Source organism: Peromyscus californicus, unplaced genomic scaffold, assembly GCF_007827085.1.
Source record: "Peromyscus californicus insignis strain IS unplaced genomic scaffold, ASM782708v3 Scaffold_11__1_contigs__length_118956290, whole genome shotgun sequence".
Lineage (NCBI taxonomy): Eukaryota > Metazoa > Chordata > Mammalia > Rodentia > Cricetidae > Peromyscus > Peromyscus californicus.
This window is the reverse complement of record NW_026294402.1, coordinates 111,507,202-111,530,952: the sequence shown is the minus strand read 5'-3', so window position 1 is coordinate 111,530,952 and position 23,751 is coordinate 111,507,202. Positions and strand designations below refer to the sequence as shown.

The window sequence follows — 23,751 nt, the reverse complement described above, 5'->3', positions numbered from 1 at the left end:
AGATTAGTGTTTTCCTAATTCTCTAATATTACTGTGAACACCATAATACAAATTATATTAGTGCAAACATTATAAATATTAACAAATGCAACATTCTTAATGAACACTCTCTGAGCAACAGCCGAATGAAATGAAATGGCCATACTTGCTATGTTTAGTTCCATTACTTAATTGAAATATGAGAGATTTCTTTATTTATTCTTTGTTTAAAAGTGCTTATTGCCCTAGCCAGCTAGTTGCTGTTACCAAAATTAAAAATGATCTAAATTATACAAAGCTATCCTAAGAGGCCAGCATAAAAATATGTGCCCCTGCTGATATCTTTGCTTGACTTGTCCAAGACATAACAGCAAGAAAGAAATGATTTTCTGGACCATTATTAAGGATTAAACGTAGGTCCCAAATCTCTCTTGACCAGACTCACGTTCTCCTTTGTGGCTCCTGTGTTTTTCCCTTGGTTTTGAGTTGCTTATAAAAGAAGACATTTCTGCGTTGGTAAATAAGAATCATGGAGAAAGCGAATCTCATTCATGTTTTTCTCTTTGTTGGTTTGCCTTTCTGCACCATTGATGATTATACAAATTACCAATTTTACAATGTTGCAGATTAAATTTTACAATGTTGCAGATTTCACGAGGTTAAGCCACTCATGCTTAAAAACAGATGGGTTCCAATTCCTTCATGACTCTGTATAGTGGTTTGTAAGGGTAAATTTTTAGAATGCCTGCCTCGTGCTGGAGTAGAAGGTTGGTAACTAGGGAAAAGTTTCCATCAGGCAACCTTACCCTTAGACATATGCTTCAATTTTTTTTCTCCAGCCAGAGAAACAGCATCTCCAAAGAAAGCCTTTTAAGAGAATGTGCAAGCATCTCTCTGTTGGACCATTCTACTCGGCCCATGATGGAATTGTATCACAGAAAAATGGAATAGCTTCAGATGCTATGAAACTGGGTCACCTCCCTCCCACCATCCTGATTGATCAGAAATGACACAGAAATCTGTGGGAGTGGGAATGACCCACGGAAACAACAGCAGGGCTAAGAAATGCATTATTGCCATTTGACTCAGTCATGGTTTAAACAGATTGTTTTCATCTTTAGTGTTTCTGTAGTTGAAATACAAAAGAAATTTAGTTTATTTTCCAAGCTAACAATTAAGAGCAATCAAAAGAACACTGCTGTACTTTTCCTTGTTTAAATATCTTTATGATTTTAACAGTAATTAGAACATATAGATAATTTATAATTAAAATCATTTCCACTTCTATATCTTTGAATTAATCATTCACTTGTTAGTACAGACTGTATATTAGGCAATATTTTTGTTTTACATGTATTCCTGCTTGCATGTGTGTGGGCACATGTGTACAGGCATGAATGTTGAGGCCAAGGGTTGATGTCTGGTGTCTTTGCTTGATCTCTGTTTTGTTTACAGAGGCAGAATCTCCCAGCAAACCAAGAACTTGTCTCTGTAGCTAGTATAGCTGTCCAGCTTGCCCTGGGGATCCTGTCTCTGCTCCCCTCTGGTCCACACATTTATGCTACAAGTTTCCAGTGAGCCATCTTCCCAGCCCCACTAAGCAGTGTTTAGGAGCTGAAGTGATAGCAGGAATACAATGGACTTTCCTGCCCTCCTGAAGCTGGTGGTCTCATAAGAAGAACTAGGTAATCATGGCAACAACAACAATAACAATAGAAGACAGAGGAGAGCATGTAATGGCGCTTACACAGCCATTTAAAGCAAGTGCTTCATGTCACACACGGTGTCAGGTTTGTGCCTCTGTTCGAGACTCTCACACCTTGCAGCTGTGCATTGTGGGCATGGAAAGGTGAACTGAGGCTGTTGGAGAGAACAGAGGGAGCACGGGTGTTGCAGAATGTTAAGATGGCTCCAGACATTTCACACGAAAAACTTGACTCTGGTGTTATTTCATAGAATAACGTGGAGACTGAAGGAACCATTCTGCAAAAAGAATCGTGTGTTTGGCTGCTGTAAGGACCGGCTGAGGCAGCTAGAGTGGTGATCGAGAGGCAGTGCTGGGTGGTGTTGGGAGAAGAGGCGTGAAAAGCAGTAGAGAAGCTCATCAAAGCAGCCTGGGGTTCATCCACTGCTGGGGTTCATCCACTGGAGGACTGCAGACAAGTGGGATAGGACTAAGTCATCAGATTCACCCCTCTATCTTATAGAGAACAGACTTTGGGGGATGGTTAGGCAGGCATCAATGTCTGAAGACCTGTTAGGAGGGGAATGCAGAAGTCTGAGTGCATGGGATTATGGGTGAGAACTGAGTAGAAGCAGTAGTGGGTCATGCTGGTTTTTGGACAGAAAAATTAAACATTTTTTCGTGTAATGTATAAACAAATAGGAAGAAAAATAACTCCAAGGTTTTGAGTACTCTTTTCATGGGGCAATATCTGTCTACTGTTTTGCAAGGGTTTGTTTTTATGTTTAGTTGCTGTGTTAGGGTTCTTTAGAGGAATAGAGCCAATTCTATGAAATGTATATTACAAAGAGGGATTACATTAGCTTATGTGGTACAGGCTGGGTAGTCAAAGAACAACTGACTGCATGCTGAAGAGGCTCGGGACCTAGTAGCTGCTCAGTCTGGGGAGCTGGATGCCTTGGCAGTCCCAAGCTGCCACTGAAGGCCTGTAAGATTCCTGGAGAACCCTTGTTTTCCAGTCTGAGTAGAAGGCCAAAGATGCTGAGTTCTGATGTCAGCAGATGCAACCCCAGCCATGGGGATAGGCATGCTGTATTAGGGTTCTCTAGGAAGATAACTTATGGAATATATATATATATATATATATATATGATATATATATCATATATATATGAAAGAGAGTCATATATATATGAAAGAGAGTCATATATATATGAAAGAGAGAGAGGAAGAGAAAGAAAGGGAGAGGGAAGAGAGAAGGAGAGAGGGGGGTATTTATTAGAATGGTTTATAGGTTGTATTTTGCCACTCAGAACTTCTTAGACTCTAGAGCCTCACCAAAAGGTTTATTCTCTGAGGGAATTAGTTCCTTTGCTCAGGGCTGTGAGAATACCTGACCAGAAAGAAACAACTCAAGAGAAGGAAGGTTTGTTTAGGGTCATGATTTGATGGCACAGTCCATCACTGTGGGAAAAGACATGGGGGCTGTCGTGGCTCTCAGCTGTGCAGCAGGAAGATGAGGCTTCCTGCTCCCATCTAGGCAGGTCAGAAAGAACAGAAGGTCAGATGCCAGATTCAGCTGGCTTTCTCCTTTTTTCTTGTTCTTACTTAGTCTGGGATGTGAGCCCACTGGACCACCAGCATTCAGGGTAGACCCTAGCTTTGTCGTTAATCTTCTCTGAAAATGCCTGCACAGAAACACCCAAATGTGTCCTCCATGTACCAGGCATTCCTTAATCTAATCATATTGGTAGTGGAGATGAGCTGCCACACTGAGTTTGGTGGGGATGCCAGGAGTCATGTGCCAGAACTTAACTCTTCCCAGGCCCTGGTCCCTTCTCCTATCCGCCTTACTCTCACATGTTGGCTAGTCTTTTTGTCGTCTGACACGTGCTAGGATACGCCATTCTTCATAGTCTCTGCAACCAACACCAGTGGCTCAGAGATTCACCCACTACCCCACCCTCGCATCAAAGATTCCTCTGCCTCTCCCTCCCTCTCCCTCCCTCTGCCTCCCTCCCTTCCTCCCTCTCTCCCTCTCCTCTCTCTCTCTCTCTCTCTCTCTCTCTCTCTCTCTCTCTCTCTCTCTCTCTCTCTCTCTCTCTCTCTCTCTCTCTCGTTTTACAAAACAGGGGTTCTCTGTGTAGCCCTGGCTGTCCTGGCACTTGCTCTGTAGACCAGTCTGGCCTTGCACTCACAGAGATCCAGCTGCCTCTGCCTCCCGAGTGCTGGGATTAAAGGCGTGCACCACCACCACCCGGCCTCTACATCTCTCTAATATCGCAGATTAGTGCTCATACACCTGTGTGTCACTGCTCCTCTGTCTTACATAGGGATTGCTTCATAATTTCCTGTTAGAGTTTACATCCGTGTATCCACTCACCATTTTGTCTGGACATCTCTGGTGTGTGTTTGTGTGTGTGTGTGTGTGTGTGTGTGTGTGTGTGTGTGTGTGTGTGTGTGAAGTGTGTATTTGCAGGTGTAATGTGTGGATGATGTATGTCAGTATGTATAGTATAGTATATCTTGTTCAATTATCACATCAAATTGAAATTCTAAGGCATACTCAATATACTTAAGTTACTGTTAAATGATTGTTATTTCCTTACGGTTTTTGATACATGTTTTGTTAACTGTTTCTGACATGCAAAATTACTTTTAATCACAACTGAAACATAGTTTGTTAAGGAAAGCATTACAAGTTGTGTGATGTGTCTCACTCACTCACCACTTATGACTGGGACTTGCCTTGGATTTCTTAGCAGAGAGTCAGCCACTGTTCAGCCCCCCCCTCCCCCCAAGTCCATCCTGGACAGTAGAGGCTCTGCCTAGAGGGGAAGAGAAGATACAAAGAAACTAACTTACTTGGCCTCCCTATGGGAATGAGTGATGAGTACCCAGACTGTGCACAAGCAGGTCATGCTTGACCTCGCTGTATCCATGTTAGGAGGAGGAAGATGGCTGTCTTCATTTTCCTGTTGCCCCAGCAAATCACTGTCCCTTGATCATTTTCTTACGGTTACACCAACTGTCCCTCCAATAGGCCAGCATGTCTTCTTGAAGCATCTGTCCTTTCTTCTCTCTGTAGAAGCTTTCTTTAGCTACTCCTGTGACTAACTTCACATCTCATAGGTCTCTGATCATATGCACCCTTATTAAAGGAATTTTGCCTTAGTTTACCCTTTACCCTGTAACTCTACTTTATTGGCACTTTATCCACATGGCAAGCTATGTCTTGTTTATTGCCCATCTGTTAAGTAGATAAATTCCAGGAGACAAATGTTTATATCTTGCCCGTTGCTGGTTCCTCCAAGCAGACCAAGGGCTGGATACCTAGGCATTCCACAGTAGCCACAGACTAAGCTGATATGTGGGTGGTATGGTTTGGATATGGAATGGCTCCCAACAGGCACATATGTTTGTCACAAGGTTCCCAGCTTTTTGGTGCTATTTTGGAAGATCATGGATTATTTAGAAAGTGGGGCCCTGGGGTTGAAGAGATGGCTGAATGGTTAAGAGCACTTATGGTTCCCAAAACCAAGGTTCAATTCCCAGCACCTCTATGGTAACCGTCTATGAGGCTCCAAGGGATCCAGTGTCCTCTTCTGACATCTGTGAGCACCAGGCACACATGTGGTGTACATGCACACATGCAGGCAAAGCACCCATACACAGTAAATAAAAAATAAATAAAACTAAAAAGTTAATACAGAAAAGAAGGTGAAGCCTCATGGGAGGAAGTGCATCGCTAGTGGTGGGCCTTGAAGTGGCACAGACTGTCCTGTCCCCTTTTCCCTCTCTGCTTCCCGTGTGTGGATGTGTTGCTGTGTCTTCCTTGCCATGATGGACTCTATCCCTCTGAAACAGTGAGCCAGAATAAACCCTTCCTTCTTTGCTTGTGTCAGAGCATTTTATCACAGCAACAGAAACGCAAATAGAATAGAGAGATACTTGGATTTTGACAACCAAATGAATTCTCCTTTGTTTCCCACTTTGCTAGAGGGCTCCAATTTTGTCCATTAGCACACACCATTCTTCAGCCTTAGGCCTCTGTTTTCTCTAAGAAGTGATCTTTCTCCCAGGCTTACAACATGCTATGTCAGATGAATTCAAAGCCAGTTATGAAAATCCTATTTGTTTCATCATTGGGTAACTTGGGAAACTGCATGGGACCAGTTTTGTCCATTGAAATATGAGGAGGTTCTGGAAAAGGGATTTTACACTTTAAAAGATGCAGGTAGAAACTGGAGAGATGGCTCAGTTCTCAGAAGCAAATACTGTTTTTTGCAGACCCAAGTTAGATTCCTGGAGTCCACATCAGGCTCATAAATAACTCTAGCTCTAGGCTCATATAACTCTAGCTCTAGGCCACTCACACATAGATGGCATAGACTGACACACGTACATATAAATAAAAAATTAAAAATCTTCGTAACAATCCAGGTTAGCAAGGGAGATGCCTCTGGATATTGATAAGTTAGGAAAGTGTGGCAGAGACTTCAGTATCACCTATGATCCTATCACCAATGAGGACACATACCGCTGAGACAGCTTGTCATGATTACATGGTTGGTTCTGACACTTCCCACTCAGAGTTGTTGGCTTTTTGTTTTAGAAAGGAATTTCAGAATCCCAACCACAGGGGGAGAACCCTAAAGACATTTGGGAAGATATCTATACTCTATCTACCTATCTGTCTATCTATCCATCCATCCATCCATCTATCTATCTATCTATCTATCTATCTATCTATCTATCTATCTATCTATCTATCTATCTGTCTATCTATCTATCTATCTGTCTTGTTCTCTTATCTATTGCCCATATATATATATATACAATCAATATCTATATTTCCTATATTTTTGGTCTGTATTTGTAGCTACTATTTATCTGTAAATAAAGTTATCAACTATTTTGCAATATTAAAAACCCTATAAATTGAGCAACATAGAATTATAAAATATTATCATTAAATATTAGGTATGCTTGTTAAATGGTATTTAAAAACTCTTTACAATATGTAAGAAGGAAATAAACAAAATATAAAAATTTCATGTATATAGGTGGGACGGAGGGAGACAGGGATCACATGGAAGGGACAGAAACAAATAGATAAGCATAAATAGCAATAATGTCTGGGTGGTAGCATCACATGTATGGATTTTATTTGCTTTTAGACAGTTTTACATTTTGGAGCTTTTATAAAAGACAAGTAAAATTGATAATTTTACAAAGTCAAATAAATATGATCCAGAGACTGTATAGGCCTTTCCTGGTTTTTAGCTAATTAATTAATTAATTTTCATTTGTTTTATATACTGACCACAGTGTTCCCTCTCTCCTCTCCTCCCATTCCTTCCCTCCATCTCCCATCTACTCCCCCGACATCCATTCCTTCTCTATCTTTGTTCAGAAAGGGGCAAGCCTCACATGGGAGGCAATAAAACATGGCACATCAAGTTGAGTCAGGACCAAGCTCCTCCTCCTGCATCAAGGCTAGGCAAGGCAACCCAGCATGGGGAATAGGTTTCCAAAAGCCAGCTCAAGTACCAGGACAGATCCTGATCTCACTGCTAGGAGCCCCACAAACAGACCAAGTTACACAGCTCCCACACACATACAGAGGGCATGCAGGCTCCCTAGATTTTGGTCCAGTGTCCATGAGCTCCCTCAAGCTCAGGTCAGCTATCTTGGTGGGTTCACCCATCATGACCTTAACACCCACCCCCACACTCATGCAATCTCTCCTCCCCCTCTTCATTAGGACCCCTGGAGCTTGGCCTGGTGGTTGACTCTGGATCAGTGCATCTGCCTCTATCAGTTACTGGATTAAGGCTCTCTGGTGACAATTAGGGTAGTCACCAATCTGATTAAAGGAGATGGTCATCCTTGTGGGTTCTTGGAAGCTTCCCTGGCACCAGTTTTCTCCCTAACCCCAAAATACCCACTTCATCAAAATATCCCTTTTACTACTCCCCTTCTCTATCCCACACCCAACCCTCCCAACCAGATCCCTCCTGTTCCTATCCCCCTATTCCCTCTCCCACCCAGGAGATCTCTTCCATTTCTCCTTCCCAAGGAAATCCATGTGTCCCTCTTAGGGCCCTCCTTATTACCTAGCTTCTCTGGGGCTGTGGATTATAGCATGGTTATCATTTATTTTATAGCTAATATTCACTTATGAGTGAATATATACCATGTTTGTCTTTCTGGGTCTGGATTACCTCACTCAGGATGATTTTTTCTACTTCCATCCACTTGCCTGCAAATTTCATGATGTCATTGTTTTTTGTTGTTTACCTTTGAGTGATACTCCATTATGTAAATATACCACATTTTCTTTATCAATTTTTCGGTTGAGGGGCACCTAGGTTGTTTCCAGGTTTTGACTATTATGAATAATGATGCTTTGAACATAGTTAAGCAAGTGTCCTTGTGGTGTGATTGAGCATCCTTTGGGTATATGCCCAAGATTGGAATAGCTGGGTCTTCAGGTAGATTGATTCCCAACTTTTTGAGAAACCACCATACTGATTTCCAAAGTGGCTGTACAAGTTTGCACTCCCACCAGCAGTGGAGGAGTGTTCCCCTTGCTCCACATCCTCTCCAATATAAGCTGTCTTCAGTGTTTTTGATCTTAATCATTCTGACAGTTGTAACATGGTATCTCAGAATTATTTTGATTTGCATTTCCCTGATGGCTAAGAATGTTGAACAATTCTTTAATTATATTTCAGCCATCTGAGATTCGTCTGCTGAGAATTCTCTGTTTAGATCTGTACTCCATTTTTTTTAAATTGGATTATTTGGTTTGTTGATGTCTAGTTTCTTGAATTCTTTATATATTTTAGAGATCAGTTCTCTGTCAGATGTGGGGTAGATGAAGATCTTTTCCCATTCTGTAGGCTGCAATTTTGTCTTATTGATAGTGTCCTTTGCATAGGCCTTTTCTAATAGGAACCATTGTACCCCAAGGTCTACCCTCCTCTTTTGTGGCTTCCTCCACCAGGCTCTGCCATCCACATGAAGATGCCATATCACTACTGTTCTAAAGAGCAAGGGTAAGGTACCTACTGTGCAAGCATGAGGACCTAAACCCAATATAAGCACTCACATAAAAACTCAGGCAGGCAGGTGGAGTGGGGAAGTGAGACATGGGTATTGCTGGTGCTCACTGGCCAGCCAATAGCATATTTGGTGAGTTCCAGGTAAAAGTGAGAGACCCTGCTTCAAAAACAAGGTTCTGACTGCTGAGGGATGATAACTACGGTCATCCCATGCTCTCCACTGCCTATGACCAAATAGGCACATGCATGCATGGGGAGGATGCACACATGGGAAGAAGGAAGAAAGGTAAAAAGGGAGGGAAAGTAAGGAGGAAGTGTGGATCGAAGAAAGGAAAAGGGAAGGAAGGAAGAAAGGAAGGGTAAGCAAGCCTGTAAAGCAGGGGAGGCTCCCTTCCCCTTCTTCCTGTCCCCTACACTCCTCTCTCTTATGGAGCTAAAAGGTTACTTTTTTAGTAGAGTGTGACTTGGTCCACATGAGCAAACAATGACTCTTTCCAGAAACATCGGGGTGTAGTTTCACAGCCTTCACCTTATACAGCAGTGCAGCATGTGATCCATAAATCTCCAGATACGTCTGTGGCAGTGATGGACTCAGTCTGGTCTTCACTGGGCCCTCCAGGTCAGGGTACTGACAGTGAGCAGTGCTGGGTTCTGCATCACAAATGCTTTTCTGGCTTGGGGCCAAGGTGGTACGAGACTGAGATATGCAGATGTCACTGCCAATGCTGCTGCATGGTGCAAATTAGGATTCAAGTCAGCCTGAGTCAGGAAGGGACTTGGGGCCTCTGCATTAATTTATGATAACCCACAGAGCCAAAATGAGACAGAATCTGGGTTCCTTTTCCTCTGTGACAAGGCTCGGAATAATTCTAGAATCATCAGTTAGAGGTAACATTTAGAGTTAACCTATTTATCATTTCAAAATACACATCAAGGCATGGTCTAATCCTGTCCTTGTTTTTTTTATAAACATAGTATGTGATCTGACCACCTATATGCCCTGGTCCTCTCCCTGGCAGGCTTGTCTGCTATATGAAGATAAAGGACCAGGTACAGCCTGTGTCTTCGTTAGGATGATTTCTCTGTGTGACTATCAGGGTGGAGTTTGGAGTCCTACACCATCAATGTAGAGTCCAGCTCTGTATACATGTACATGTGTATGTGTGTGTGTTTTCATGTGTAGGTCTGTCTTTGGGTCCATATGTTGTCCATATGGGTACAGCCTGTGTCTTCATTAGGACAACCTCTCTGTGTGACTATCAGTCCTGCACCATCAGAGTGTGAGAAAAGGACTCAGGTGTGGAGGGGTTGCTTGGAATGTGGTCCCCTAAGAAACATGGAGGAGGGAACTCAGTGTGATGGGATGTCATCAAAATTTCTGCTAGAAAAGTTTGTACTGAATGCAAAGTGAGAAACAGTTGTAGACAGAGCACTGGTGGTCCATGTTTACTGAGACCAGCCTGCTAATGCAGAGGTGAATTATGGCAATGTTTGCCTGTAAACTTGGAAGCTGCTTACACACTCACTCCTGTCTGTCACTATCAAGTGTTGCATTGATACAGGTGCCTTGTACAGCCAGGTCACACTTGCACAACTGCCTCACATGTCTGGAAGGTCAGGGGACAGACAGGTTTGAACAGGTAATGTTTGTTTGAGCTCGAGCCCCCAAAGCAAAGCGACTCTCTGCTTTGCTGTAACTCCATGGAGGTGTCTACAAGAGATGTGCTCTGGGCTATTCTTGTGACTGGCATTCTGTAGGAGTACCACTTGGGGGACAGAGGTTGAGAGAAGTTGAGCACATCGGCTGCAGTTCAACTCATTGTATCATGGGCATGGTTAGGACTGCTATTAGATACCAGTTTGGTAAAAAGGATAAACACATTGACATTAAAGAGTTCATTACTACAAAGGAGTTTGCCCAGGGATGGTCTAATGAGGTTTCATGGGAAACCAATGAAGAGTCTCAGAGATGGAAGAAAAGTGATTATAGATATGCATACCTTTGTATATGTGTGTGTGCATGTATACATGTGTGTGTATCTGTGTGTTTATGAGTGTGCGTGTATATCTCTGCATATGTACATGTATATAGGTGTGTGTTTTCATATGTGTTGGTCTGTCTTTACATCCATATGTTGTTTAAGTGCATGGGTATATACATATGTGTATGTGTGCATATATAAAAAATGTGTATATGTAAAATGTATATTATTTATGTGCATGTGTGCCTACAAGGACATGTGTGCATGTGTGTATATATCTTTGTGTGTGAGTGTGTGTGTGAGCACATGTATCTATTTGTGTGTTTGTGTGTGTATGTGTGTATACGTGCATATACATTGTGCTTTGTGTGTATTTATGTATATGTATACATATATGTCTGAGTGTGCAAGTGTGCACATGCATGTGTACATGTGGGTATGTATAGTGTGTGTGCATGTATATATGCATTTATGTGTGAGCATATGTGTATGTATAGAGCATGTATTTGTGCCTGTATAGGTGTATGTGTGCATCTGTGTATGTGAAGGGCAAAGGTGACTTAGTACATGAGAATTCTTTATCCCTGTTGTCAAAACTAAAATCTGGACACCCTTCCAGGTTCCAGGTTGCCTGGAGACCACACAACAGCCTGGCTTTAGTGAAAGGGGATTTCCTTGTTCCCTCCCGGGTTGTGTTTATGCTTTACTGTTATTATCTCTGCTTTTTCGGTAGGGAGATACTCATATTCAGTGAACAAATAAGGGACACACTTACAGCTTGCTCCTGGGTTAGAATTGGTACTAGTAGAAGAAAACCTTTGTACCTGGCTCTGCAGTTCATCCCACCCACAATGCAACTTGTCAGCTGTTCCCATCTCAAAAGCACGGGCCAGGCAACCCAGCATCCTGAAGGCATTCTGTCCCAGAAGATGGACTGGTGGGAAAGTTGCAAGTCAACAGAATGCAGTTACCCAGTGGAAATGGAGCCAGGAGCATGTCAGCCGGCCCTTTGTAAGCTAGGGAAGGGACCACCAGATCTGCTGAGGCCAGTGGTCAGCACCTCAGCTCCAGGAGTCCCCTTAAAAGCAGACATTTAAAATGCCAAAGGCAGACTGAACCTGGTATCAAGCTCACATCCCTTCACTGGAAAATAGATAATATCAAGGCCTTGAGAGGCTTCATGTTCTTTGAGGAAAAAACGCTTCTGGATGGAGAAGCTAAGTGTTTCCACAAGCAACAGGTTGTACTGAAGCTGACAGAGTTTTCCAAAAGCAAACACGCTGACCAGGATACATACCTGGCTGTAATAGATGGATTCTTTTAGTACCGGCTGATGGAGTAACTGAGTGACCTTGACGCAAGTATTATTTCTTTACCAAGAAAATAGGTGCATGTTTTGAGTTTGTGGCAAATAGAAGTAAGCTGGGATTAGATGGGCCTTTAAAAGGCACCACATGACAAAGCTGTATCAGACGTGCAGACCAGGTTCCACTTTACCATGAGACTCATCTGCGTTCCCTGTCCTTGGTAAGATTTGTACCTTCACATGGATAGTGACTGTGTGTGAGAGAGAAAGAGGGGGCAGGGAGCATGTAGAGACCCGAGATCACAATAGAGGCTGACGTCTTCCTCAGTTGCTCTCTGTCCTGTTCTTTTGAGACAGGGTCTCTCGTGGAACAGGGATGTCACCAGTTGGCTAGACTGTCTAGGCGGTGAGCTCCAGGGATTTGTATAACTGTAATTAATGAGGCAATTCCACATAATTTACCTGGTAATCAAGAGAGGTTTATTTCTGGGGTAACTTACAGCTAATAGGGGTTGCTTACAGGATCCAGGAGAGAATGAGGTACCATCCAGCTTCCAGGACCATGAGGTATCCAGAAAAGGCCAGCATGGACGCACCTCGAGGCTTAAGGGGCTCCCTCACAGTCACTCCCCAGGGGCAGGTCATAGGTAGGTGTGGCAGTTACCTGCTGTCACACTAGGGGCAGTGTTTTAAGGTCAAAGCTAGAACAGCTACCCACTATATCTCCCCCCTTTTGTCTAAACAAGAAAATTCTAACCTAATACAAAACTATTTACAATAGGGATGGTTACCAAATATTGTGCCAGAGGAATAAGGGATAATGACCTATACAAGATGAAACTACACCAACAAGAACAATATCAAACAAGAAACACATACTTAAATCCAGAGAAGTCTGGAACATAGGTAAATGGCATGTTACAGAGATCATTCCAAAAGATGTCCTACCTTGAAGAACCTGAATCTAATACTTAATATATTCTAGCTAAAATACAAAAAGATTGTAATTATAACTGTTAGTCTCCAATCCCATCAAAGACCTGAGAAGAAATATAATAATACCTGAGAAAAGGGAGAAGGACACAAGCAACTTTCAGGAATCTTGTGAGAGTAGACAGAGACAGCTAGCAGCCTGGACAGTCACCTAGAATTTCTCAGTGTCATTGGTGCATTCAAATTGGCTACAGGCCTAGAGTATCTGTCAGAATATTTTCAGAAGCAGGTTTTTTGAAAGACTATCCTACCCTGTCTTGGCAGAGTTCAATAGTTGCTTTTCCTTGTGTCCTGCTCGTACCAAAGGGACAGTATTCATACTGTAAACAGTTGAGGCAAGGGCAGTTTTTTGCCCAATAGGCCATTTTTTTGTGCCAAGAAGAAGACAAACTTCCAAATAGAAATGTCTCAGAAGCCCAACATTCTCTTGGGATCGGATTGATGCTGTCAGGTACAATCGTGTCTCATGTCAATGGAATTCTAAATTATCAAAACATTTAAATGCCATATTCTCTAGGTCTATGAAGTGTTTGAAGACTACCTATCCATCTACATATGTTTCTGTAAGTCTTAAGAATCTAACTAAAATGACTACAGAAATGATAACCATGAGTGACTATAACTCAGTAAGTCTTCCCTATTAAAATAACTTAAGGACTAAGGCTTCACATAACAAGATAAACAGTCTGTAAGCAGATGTACCTTATAAGGACAATGACCTCAAGTTTGTGACCATACACAAAATAGCTTAAACAGAGGTAGGAATATATATATATATACATATACATATATATAGTCATATATATGACAATAATCCTAAATATATATCAGTATACAAAATATTCTAAACAGAGGTAGAACATACATACAGTATGACAAATATAATTTTACATTTGTATCAATATATGAAATATTTCAAACAGGAGTAGAAACATATGTAAATTACAATAAATATAATTCTGTATTTGTATCAATATACAATTTATCTTAAATAGGAATAGCAAAATAGTTTGCATTTATATCACTATACAAGAATCTATATCAATGCAAATTATCTAAGACTGATATTTTACTAAATTATTTTACAAGTAAATATAATAATCTACCTTAATATCCTATACCTATCCATTCCTCCCTTTTTTTTTCTAAAAATGAATACTGAGTCCAAATTTTATTGTTCTGCCCCTAACTCTACAACCATCCATTCATAACCATGAGAAAAATGAAACATTTGGGAGAGGGGCATTGTTCTCTTACAATGACTACCTGCTGTTTAGGGGGTGATGGTATCTCTGTGGGGTGCTGTAAGAAAGCTTAGATTGTTAGGTCTAAATAGGGCTATCTATAGAGTATGCAGCTAGTCTCAGAAATAGATTAGATTGTCTGATATTCTGGCTAAAAGTATAGTGTGATGGACCATCTCATCTTGGAACTGTCCTGAAGAGTTTTCATTCTGAAGCTGATCATGAGTAATGTTCTTAGGTACCATGGCATCATTCTGGACTGGATAGAGTTGTTGTTGTGGGGCCCCATCTTCCTTCCAGAGACCAGAAATTACTACTGGAGAAGATTTATTTTTTGCTGTGGAAAACTTGAGCATTATTAATATGAAAGTGGAAAGTTTGGATTTAAAGATAACATGACATATAAAAAGGAATTCCAAGAAGTCAAGAATAAGCATGGAGAGAAATAGTATCTTGGTGATAATGGTCCCTTTTTATTGGTTTTCTTTTGTCCCATACCAGACGGCTCTTCTGATATGAGACAGAATCTCTTAAATTTTTCTTCTTTTAGCAATATGCTTGGGTTTAGAGAATGAGGGAGCCAACTTCCAACTAAAAGCTGGCTTGATATATAATTGAATCGGAACCATAACTTTTCTAGAGTCAAAGAGATATAGATGTTAGGCAGTGAGATTTTACCCTGTGTAAATCGGTACCAATAGATTCTTTTCTTCTGTTGTAGATGTTTGGATATCCAAGGCCTTATGATTTCTGGAAGATGGGTATTTTTGTTTTGTTTTGTTTTTTGTTTTTCAAGACACGGTTTCTCTGTGTAGCTTTGCGCCTTTTCTGGATCTCACTCTGTAGACCAGGCTGGCCTCGAACTCACAAAGATCTGCCTGGCTCTGCCTCCCGAGTGCTGGGATTAAAGGCATGCACTACCACCACCCGGCAGAAGATGGGTATTTTTATTATCCTGTAAAAACAAAACCCGAACCCTGCCCCAACCCTGGATTGTCAAGTTTGTCTTACAACTTGTAGAGATGTCACATTGGTGGATGATCTTTTACTTCTCCCCATCAAGGGGTTTTTCCTGTTCGAATTAAATTTTTATTAATTTTGTTGGTATCCATAGCTTTTCTTCTCCCATGAACACAAAAGCAAAACCCTTTCCCCAGTGTAGGACATATCCTGGTTTCCATTCTGAGGTCAACACACTTTGAAGTAAATCGGTTGGTTTAGCTCAGAAGTTTTGTCTGTCGTCCAATGTCTCTCCGCAGCTGTTGTTCCTTTCTCATCAGCATTGAGAAAATTCAAGGTTAATAAGGCACTATGCAATCTATTTCTAGGAGTCATTGTTACCTGTTGCTGTTTATTTAGCATATCCTTTAAAGTTTGATTGGATCTTTCTATGACTGCTTGGCCTGTGGGATTGTGTGGTATACCTGTAGCATGCTTTATATTGTAATAGGCAAAAAAAGTCTCATTTTATTTGAGACATATGCATTATCAGTCTTAATTTATACAAGTATTCCCGTGATGGCCATAACTTCTAATAGGTGTGTAGTCACAGAATCAGCCTTTTCAGAACTCATAGGAGTTGCCCACTGAAATCCTGAATAGGTGTCAATGGTATTCTCCCACGCCTACCCCTAGTACTAGAGGTTACAGAGGCATGCTGCCACACTCTGCTTTATGTGGGTGCTGGGGATTTGAACTCAGGTTCTCATGCTTTCAGAGTAAGCATTTTACCCATGTAGTCACCTAATTAGCCTCCAGAATAGTGACTGTGAAAGAGGGGATAGAAGAATGTTGGTCTCTGTGCTATTATGAACATATACATTGTCATACACCTCACACTCTAATCACCCTTCTCCATCAGGCAAGGACTTGGGATGCCATCAGGCAAACAGTCCTTTTGATAGTTTTTCCTTTTATGGGTCAGAAATACCAGTGTTTCAAGCCCATGTGAGAAATGAGAGAGAGGCTTCTGGGGGCTCAACGTCCTTTTGGCAAAGCTGCCGACATCCCTGGAAGTGATGGAGAAGTGACATCCCTGGGTTCCCATATGTGTCAGGCTTCCTTCCCGGAACAGCAGCAAGGATGCTCTAGTACTCTTCCTGTGAGAGGTTGTTGGAGTCCATGTGGCTAATCCTGAGACCCTCTCAGTCACCCTCCCCACCAGACGTAAAAAGACACTAGCTTCTCAGGAATCCTACTTGGCATTAAAAGAAAAAGAAATGTGTTCTAGTGGTTCCTTGAGATTCTCTCTGCCTCCAAAGGCTGAGTACAGGGAACCCGCGTGGGCAAGACTGGAAGAGATGGGCAAAGTTGACTGGCATACTGGATGCAGCCATGTCTTTTAAAGGGGAACAAGTCACCCCCTTGCTTTATCTCTCATTCCCACCCCCCCCACCCCCGTGTCACCCCTTACCCATCTCTGACAGCAAATGGGTTGGTTTAGCTTCCCACTAGTTTCTCCATGAAAGAACCTCTTCCCAGGAATCCTTTCACGATGAGCAGAATCCATCCAAAGGTGCATCCTCTGAGCTCCTTGGGGGAGTGCACACTGGACCACCTTCCCTGAATTCCGACTGGAGCATTACCATGTATTTACTGATGGTCCTGATCAGATTGCTCAACCTCTTCGCTTTTCTTCCTTTCTTGATACTTTATGAGTACTAAAGTTTATCTCTCACAGAGGGAAATAGAGAAACAATTAGTTTAAATTAATCCAGAGCTCTACAAACTGGGCAAAACCACACTCCTGTTGTTTAGAGGTGTAGCTTGGACTAATTACCTCTTAGTTTTACTAGCCCTATATAACAGGCAGCCTTGTACATGTTTTTATAGGGAAGCTGGTTCTCTGAAAGGCTAAACGTTGTAATAGAGAATGAAATAGGTCCTGAGTTACATTCCCTCCTAAATAACCACACTCAAGGTGGCTAAGCTTTTCAGGGTTAAATTGTTAAAAATGAAGATTCTATAGGTCCATAACGAATCTCTAAGTGACCACTATTTGTCTATGATCTTAGCATTTAGGGGTCTCAGTAAATAGTATATTTAGCTCTCTCCCTCTCATTACTTTTGGTCACAAAGTTCCTGAAGGAAAAAGAGATAATTATGTCTCATGACTGTATAATAAGAGAAGGGTTCAGCATGCTGAAGTCTCTTGTGAGAATGATGGGAGTAGAGACTTCCAGGAGTGAGCTGTCTGCAAGGCACTGCCCAGAGCATCAGACTGACATTATATCCGCACACAGAGCTGCTCACTGTACAAGCCTGATGACAGATCCCCAGGACACGCAGAGAAAGCCAGGCATGGCTGCACCTATGAGTCCAGCACTGGGAAGTATGAGACAGGGGAGACCTTGTCTCAAAGAAATATTGTGGAGAGCCTTAGGCTACCTGATGAACTCCACGAGTCCACAGGGGCATGCATGTGCACACCACACATGCACACACACACACACACACACACACACACACACACACACACTACACACACACATACACACACACACACCACACACACACACACACACACACACACACCACACACACATACACACACCCACCACAAAAGAGGATGCTCTCTCTAGAGGGCAAAACATTTGGGTCAGGATCTTCTAGTACAGAGATGAAGGGAATCAATTCTTTGGGGTTCTCACAACCAGGTGTGATGGGGGTGACTCCTCCTAATGATGTGAGCCCTAGGGATGCCAATTTATTCCCACAGATCCCACAAAGCAGACTCATCTTATTGTAGCAGTGAGTATATCCTAGCACTGTGCAATATGGGATCGGAACGTGGCTTGCAATGGTTAAATACTCCTGCACTTCGTATGTGAGAAAAGCTGAGACTCCAGCCAGAGTCCATCCCACCACAGCCAGTCCCCTGGGGCACGGTGCTGTCCGATTTGTTTTGGGGGTTTGTTGTTGTGTTTTGTTTTTTGAACACTGAGATGTCTTCCCTGGGGTCAGGAAGACGGTGGAGGTCACAGGGCAAAGAACAGACAAGAGTGAGCCAAGGAGGCAAGACAAAGACAAGAGGAATTCTTTTCCTCCGTCGGAAGTGCCATGTTTGCCTTGGCAGGGCTTTGTGGCTTTCTTTATTCTTTCAATTGCAATCAGAATACAAATCAATTCGCCTATTTTCTCCCCTAGAAGTGTGCTGATGGGAATGAAGACAAATTAGGAAACGGTGTGTTTTTGTGACCCGTGCTTTTCAGACCACTTATGGTGAAGGAATATGTTTTATTTTTTAAGGTTGGTTTCAGGTGATACTGTTGTAAGTGGCAATCAAAATGATTAGAAAACTGCAATGTGCAAAGCCAACTTTCAGGACCCCAGACTTCATGACTTAGGCACAAGAGCCGTGAAACTATGAAGATGTGCTGTTCAGGTCAGGTTTAGCCTCATGTTGGCTGGCCATGAGCGGGCAAGTTTTGACAATTACCATTTGCTCTTGGCATATCTTGTGGGTGACTTTGCTTTGCCCCTTTTCTCTCCTCTGTTTGTACCTTTGTTTGGTCTCTCTTAACTGCACCTTCTTACTGTGTGCATGTTCCATGTTCTTCTGTATGTGTGGGTGCCTGGTGTGTGTGTGTGTGTGTGTGTGTGTGTGTGTGTGTGTGTGTGTGTGTGCGCGTGTGTGTGTAGAAGGCAGAATATAACTGTATGTTCATTACTCTGATGTTGGACTTTTTTTTCCAGATAAGGTCTCACTATTCTGGAACTTGAGAAGTAGGCTAAGCTGGCTTCCCAGGGAGCCCCAGGGTTCCACCTGTCTCTGCTTCTCCAGCACCAGAATTAAAAGTCAGTTTCTCTGTACTTGGCTTTTAATTCTATGCACTCTAGGAACTGAACTTATGTCCTCCATCTTGTGCATCTGACACTTGACCCAACAAGCCATCTCTTTAGTTCCTTAAAGGGCTCTGCCTAATGTCAAGGATGGGGGTCTGCACATGGCCATTTCAGATAGCACTTGTTTGTGTTTAAGATTTTAGGAGAAACAGAACAGAATTTCCCTCATGCTAAGAGGAAATAACCAGCTTAAAGCTAGATGATAATACTTTTATACTTCAAACTGGCTAAACAAAGTATGTCCCCAAGTTAATTTTCCCTAAAGATTCCTAAGCCACAATATGCCCCTGATGATAAGTCTGAATGGTAATTGAAAATACTAACCATTGCTACTTGTTCTTAAATATGCATTCTATGAAATCTTTATCGCCTGCATGGCCTGTCCCCATGGTGATGGGTCAGTTAGGAGTATAGCTTCCAGACTGAGAAAACAAAAACACAGAATACTCAGTTGAGTCAGAATCTCAACTGAGCAATGAGTCATCTTTATAAATATGGTCCAAATAGTTCACAGGACATATCACATGTAATATTGAGGATATACTTATGCTAAAAAAAATGTGATATATTTACTGATTTACCAGAGAGCCTGTACTTTATCTGGTAATTTCACCTAGTAGTCTTTTAGTCCAAATTCTGTCAATCTGGCCTTTCCCCCCTCGGGTTAAAAATCAACCCAACCAAATTAAATCTAGCTGTATCGACCAAACCTGTTTAGCTGTTGGCAACCGGAAGCTGAAAACTCAATAAAAAATGCCAACTTTTTTTTTTGAGAAAACTATGTTTCCCACCTGGCAAAGCATCTAGTCATCTTTGCCTTTTCCTCCTCCTCCTCCTCCTCCTCCTCCTCCTCCTCCTCCTCCTCCTCCTCCTCCTCCTCTTCCTCATTCTCTTCCTCTTCCTCCTACTCCTCTGCTTCATCCTTTCCTTATATTTCTCATCCTCCACTCTTTGCTAATTCCTTTACTTAATAAACATGTGTGTTAAATCTCATGAACTATTCTGCTTAGTAATATAAAATGAATGAGGCAGCTGAATTTCCTGTCTGTGGAGCTTAGATATTAAAGGGATAGATGCCTCAATAAGAACAATAGAAAAAGATGTGCTCCAGCATGGAACCATAAAAGGTACTATATTACCCCAGTATAGTCTGGAATATTCCTTGGTAACAACTATCAGTCTTCAATAGTATACAATAGTATACCATGACTGAGATATTATTCTCAGCATTTGTTTATTTTTTGTGGGGGGATGTCATGATGCATGTGTGGAAGTTACAGCTTGTAGGATGTGGTTCTCTCTTTCTACCACGTGGCTCTGGGGATTGAACCCAGGTCATCAGGTTTGGCAGCAAGCACCTTTACCAGCTGAACCATCTCACCTGCTTGGCTGTTTGATTTTTGTCTATGACCAGTCAGTGGTTATTCCGGGCAGCTTTCCAAAGTTGCTGTCCTCAGCCTTCTGGGATGTGTCCTGTTATTACTGGGGTAAATGCTTCCACCAGGGAACAAACAGCAGACACTGGCAACTGGAAGCTTGGGGACAAGTCACTGGGATCCCTGTGGAACCAACCATTGCTGATCAGTGGACAGGGTTGCAATCAGTTGTGCAGGGAAGTTCAAGTCTTGGTAACTGTAGCAGCAAGGAGAACTGGGTGTGCCTACCACAAGCATTAAGTGTGATGATAAAATATGTAGAGAGGCTAGAAGAGAAGGCATTACACAAGGATCTCAGTGATGTACACATGAGCTTTTGGGGATGCTCTTAACATAAAACTGTGATAAAGTATGCATTGCAGGAAAAATTTGAGTAGATATGAGAAGTAGTGGACAATGTTTTTCAACTTGGTTCTCAGATATGAAAATGAAAAAAAAGTCATTCATAAATGTCTGCCGTTTGGCAGATATATGGAGTTATGAAGTCTATCTGAGGACCAGGTGGATAATATTTAGGTCAGTGTCCTGGATTATTTAGTAAGAACTTAGTTGCAGTTAATAATGCTCATTGGTGGGGAGATGGCTCCACAGTTAAGAGCACTGGTTACTCTTGGAGAGTATTTTCAGTTCCCACCACCCACATGGTGGCTCACAACCACCTGTACATAACTCAAGTTCCAGGGGATCTGACACCCTCTGCTGGCCTCTTTGAGCACTGCACACATACGATGTCCATATTTCCTTCCAACACACACACAGAGAGAGACAGACAGACAGACAGAGAGAGAGAGCGAACCATAAAATAAAAACAAATCTTTATGAATAAAAGAATAACTCAACATCATGGCTGTCCTTCTTGATTATAGATTAGTGCTTTCCTTTACCTGGAATTTATGTTTTTTCTCTATTTGCTCTTCCTGTGTTTTCCTTTGGCCAAGTCTGTGTATTTCTTGCCTTTCTTATTGCTTTGACAAAATATCTGAGAAAAGCAACTCAAGGAAGGAAGGTTTCATTTCGGGTCAGGATTTGAGAACACTACCCATCATGGAGGGCAGGCAGCGCAGTAAGAGCATTGAGGCAGCTGGTCCCATTGTATTCCTAGTCAGGAAGCAGGGTTGGGGCTGGGCTGGATAAATGCTGATGCTTAGCTCTGCTTCTCCTTCTTATTCATCCCTAGACCCAATCTCAGGGACTAGCACAGTCCCATTTAGGGTTGGCCTTTGTACCTCCATTAACCAAATTGAGAAACTCTGTCACAGACATACCCAGAGGTTTCCTCTGTGATTCCAAATCCTGTCAGGTTGGCAACCAAACTTAGCCACCACAGTCTCTATAATCAAAAAATAATAAGCCGCTCATAAGAGAGCCCAGATTTTCTTTAGGGGGCAGACTGAACACAGACTATGGGGTGTCTCCTTTACTCCTCTGACATCCATCTCAGCACCATAGTACTCCACCTATGCATGGCATGTCTGTGGCAGCCAGGCCATCTTAGAGGTCAGAGCTTGTCTGCAGAGGGGCCCTCTCCTGCCAGGCTGAATGTCTCAGGAACCTGGGAGCACCCATGCCCTCTAATGCTGTTTGTTGCCCCAGGATTCCTTGGTTAGGTACCAGCCAGGGCACAGCAGGCTTCTGATTAAGGGAGTGACTCAAACCAGGTGCCTCCGACCTTCACTTAGGCATTCCAATGGAAAGTACTATTACTTCAACAGACCAGAAATTCTATAAACACCATTTCTGGTAGGAATATCTTGCCTCCTGAATGGCTATGGCTACTAGTGTGTCTAAGAGATGTGTGTGTGTGTGTGTGTGTGTGTGTGTGTGTGTGTGTGTGTGTGTGTAAGTGACACCATGGATCTTATAATTCTTCTGAACCCACTTTGCATTACTTAGGGAAAGCCTTAAGTGTGCAATGAGGATTCTGAGGCTAATGACCATCAATGCCCAGAACATTATAATAATCTAATGAAATAGAATAGTATTTTGGAATGTAGCAATTTGTGTAGAAATTGCTGATAGCATAGACTCATGCCGAGAACCTTACATATAAGCGGGCTATTGCTTTGACTGAGGAATTATTTAGCCTTTTGTTTGTAAGTAAGACAATGTTTCCTTCAGGGAATCTCCAGAGTCAGTTGTTCATATGAGAATACCAATGTCCTTGGTCAGAACTGGTGAAAGAGGTCTTGGATGATGCTCTTACCAGTCTTGGGATCTGAAGGAGCTCAGTGGGTCATGTGGGATGACAGTGTCCTCAAGCAGAAGAAGTCTGAGCCTCAGGTCAGGAGATGTGGATGGGCTTCCAATGCATCACTCTCTGTTAACAGTTTAGCTGTCCCTGTCATGTCCTTACCAAATACTTAAATGACTTTTCTCCTTGATGCAATAAAACATCTGACGAAACACCTTAATGGGAAAGGGTTTACTCGTCTCACAGTTTGAAGGTGCATTCCATCAAGGCAGGAAGTTGTGCTGAGAGAAGGAGGCCAGCAGTCACAGTGTGTTCGTATCCAGGAAGCAGAGAGAGAGAGGAACGCTGGTGCTCAGCTCACTTTCCTCCTTTTTATTCAGTCCAGGAGTCAAGCTAATGGCTTGGTGATACCCATATTTAGGTTGGGTCTTTCCACCTCAGCCTAGTCTTGAGGATCCCTCAGAGACATCCCCAGAAGGTGATAATCTCCTGTGTGATTTTAGGTCCTGTCCAGGTGACGCCATTAACCATCACACCAAGCCTACAGTGGCTTAGCTGCCGACACCCACTTCAGCCTCACCATGTGGTCTTTGCCCTTTGCTGCTTCATGGTAGCCTCTGGGCTGTGCTAACACACTCCTGAGATGTAGAAAGTTTTCTATGTTGGTTGTTTCCTCTAGTTGGCTTACCTGCCCCCAGATAGAGGCTGGCATCTAATGGAGGCAGATATGACACGTTAGAGGTGACCCAAATTCTCCAGATGATCATCTTAGCTGATCCTCATATGAGCTATAAAAAAGTGGAGAGCGACATTTTATGAATGAAGAAATGGAAGCGTGTGGAGACAGCAGAGGAGGGAGGAGAGACTGGCGGCCAGTTAAGGCTTTGAACATTAAACACTCTAATGGTACCAAATGCCAGGACTTGGATCATGTGCTGACTTTTACCTAAAGGTTCCTTTTGGGAGAGAATTTTCTTAATGGTTCTTTTCAAGCAGGATCCCAATGACTCTGTTTCTCCTT

The 23,751-nt window shown here is 42.4% G+C and overlaps 1 protein-coding gene and 1 long non-coding RNA gene across 15 annotated transcripts in view; one reads left to right on the top strand and one right to left on the bottom strand.

Moving 5' to 3' along the window:
- Positions 1-23,751, top strand: part of Rbms3 (RNA binding motif single stranded interacting protein 3) — a 1,493,133-nt gene that overhangs the window by 775,816 nt on the left and 693,566 nt on the right. The window lies entirely within an intron of this gene.
- Positions 21,338-23,751, bottom strand: part of LOC128100986 (uncharacterized) — a 5,610-nt gene continuing 3,196 nt past the window's right edge. Inside the window, exon 3 of the long non-coding RNA XR_008214976.1 lies at positions 21,338-23,518. This is a non-coding gene — a long non-coding RNA (uncharacterized LOC128100986). The remainder of the gene's footprint in view (positions 23,519-23,751) is intronic.